We start from the raw sequence: 2,880 nt of genomic DNA on the forward strand, positions 1-2,880 counted from the left end.
AAATATATAAAATATTATACATTTTATGTTCACTCATTCAACTACTTTTTATTTAACATTTACTATGTACTAGGTACTATACTTTGTTCTGAGACATATACAATACATATATTATATCCAAACACTTAAGAAGTTGAAATTTCAGGAGCACCTGGGTGGTTCAGTTGGTTAAATGTCTGTCTTTGGCTCAGGTCATGATCCCTGGTCCTGGGATGGAGGCCCACATAGGGGTCCCTGCTCAGTGGGGAATCTGCTTCTCCCTCTCCTTCTACAACTGCTTGTGCTCTCATGTGCACATACTCTCTCTCTCTCTCTTTCACTCTCTCTCTTTCTCATGTGTGGAAGCGCATAAAATCTTTAAAAAAAGAAGTTTAAACTTCAGTGAGATGAAATATTAAGTCTTTACTTTGTATACATATACATATCATCCCCAATTTCAAGTTTAAAAATGCTCTAAAATATATTTCAATCATTATATATTGCCTAATGACTGCATACTTTACTAAAAAAATAAAGAACCCTTCCCTCAAAGAGTTTAAAATCTGCTGGGAATCCAGTTGACTCTTAATTTTGCCACCATATGATATGGGAAAATTACTATAATTTGAGGTTGAATTTCCTTATCCATGGAATGAAATTATACTAGATAACATTTCTAACATAATAACATTTCTTTATGGTCTTAAAATATTATTATTTTCAAGATTCTTTATATAGAAAATTATTCTCCAGTGGATAAGAATGGATATATTATTTATAATGATTTTATTCTAAATAGGAAATTAGTTATTAATGGCTTGCATACCACTATTGAAATCTAGACCTATTTTTTTGTGTTTAGATTCACAGCTAAATTGCTTCCATAAAACAATAAAGTTAACCTCAAAGACTGACAGAGAAAATTACCATGAAGTAGTAAATGCTGTGGCTAATAGCAGAATGTGGGCGCTTTAACATGAGGTCAACATTAAATGAAGATTACTATTTTCATATAGTCAACCGATTATGAACGAAGTATAAAAAATGTTTTAAGAATTTCAGGTTTGGAGATGCCGGGGTGGCTCAGTGGGTTAAGCCTCTGCCTTCAGCTCAGGTCATGATCCTGGGGTCCTGGAATCAAGTCCCACATCTGGCTCCCTGCTCTGCAGAGAGCCTGCTTCTCCCTCTCCCTCTGCCTGCCACTCTGTCTGCTTGAGCTATCTCTCTGTCAAATAAATAAATAAAATCTTTTTAAAAAAATTTAAGGTTTGAGAATTTAAAATGTTATATTATGTGTTAAAGCTTATTATTTAGAATTCACATTACATTTGGTCTCCAAATTAAAACTTAGTTTCAAAATCTGGCTATTCAAGATTAAAGGAGCTCTTGCACTGTAAAGTACATATTACAAGGAAGTACAGTTTTTAATACTTGCAGGAAGTGATTTGCTTTAATTGTTTGTACTCATTTCCATAAGAGACAATTGTACAGGGCAATGATATTTTCATGATGTTATTAGTAGTAGTATGCACATGTTTGATACTTCATGAATTCCAAGGAAAGACACACCCTTTTTTATATATCCTTTCTTCATGGGGAAAAAGCAAATCTTCTCTTCTGTAAGTGAACTGCCTGCAATTCTCAGCAGCCACCAAAACATCATTCTTCATATTTGCTTTCTATTTTCATAGCAATGGGAATGGAATGTGATCCTCCGGACTCAGCCATTACCGTGACCTCTGTGTCCATAGCCTTTGACTCAGGCCTGAGTTCACCATAACTTATTTTTACAACAATCTCGAGACGCAGCCAGACCACTTGGCGATATTTTCACTCCTACTCAGCTTGTTTCAAAATGGGAATTCTCACTGTTTCTGTTTTTAGAGCATTCCTAGTTTCAGCATGAAATCTTTTAAAATAAAACTGCTGTTATGCAAATGACTGAAGACAAAATGCATTTTGTTCAATTCCCAGATTCTGTCTTGATTATTAAGTGCCATAAAGCCCTCCACTTTCCCGGCTTATTCACAAAGCTATTACCCAATCTGGCAATATTTTCTCAAGAAATTTCTGGATAGTACATACTTTTTTATGGTGGCAAAACGGCTCACTGTTTTCATTGTAGAGTAAATCCCCAATGTGTGCATCTTGAATACTGGCCTTGTTTGGTCATAAATCATTGGAATTGCTTATGACTATCTTTGAGTCAAAGGAAACATTTCAAGATTTGGGATTGGGATTCTTTCCTTTTTAACTTTTGCTATTCTCCTATGGTTTTGTTTTGCAGTTTACTAAGTGCAGTTTTTCACTCCTGTCCCCCCACGCCCCTTGGTGGGTTTTTATAATAGTGTGAGTTGATGGGCTTCAAATTTGTAAGCTATCATTTTCTAGTTTTTCTTCTCAAAACAGTCCACTTCCCTTAAGCTTAGCTTTTGTGTTCTTAAATAAAACTCAAATTGAAGAAATGGTCATATTTCTGACAAGCTGTGAGACTTACCAAGGTCATTTTTGTTTGCTCTATCACTTAAAATACAATTCTACTTACAATTGTCTGGCATGGATGAGTGCATTTTTTTAATGTACATAATACTTTTTGACACTGGGAAATGAGAAGCTACGAAAATAAGGTTGATAAACCAATAAAGAAGTCTCTCCTTAAATGGTCAGAATCTGCCAAGAGCTGATAAGGAAAAGGATCCTGTGGGGACAATGACAAGAAACTTACAGCCATCAAGACCATGTCAGCACTGGGCGAGAAAACAAATAGAATTCCAGACAATTCAGAACAAATACTACAAATCAGAGAGGATCCTAAAACTCCCTTTCAATCTTCACTTTTGAAAGACAACTAAGAAGCACAAAAGATATTGGGCAATTCCACACTAATCATTATATTGTGCC

This window comes from Meles meles, chromosome 2 (assembly GCF_922984935.1).
Source record: "Meles meles chromosome 2, mMelMel3.1 paternal haplotype, whole genome shotgun sequence".
Classification (NCBI taxonomy): domain Eukaryota; kingdom Metazoa; phylum Chordata; class Mammalia; order Carnivora; family Mustelidae; genus Meles; species Meles meles.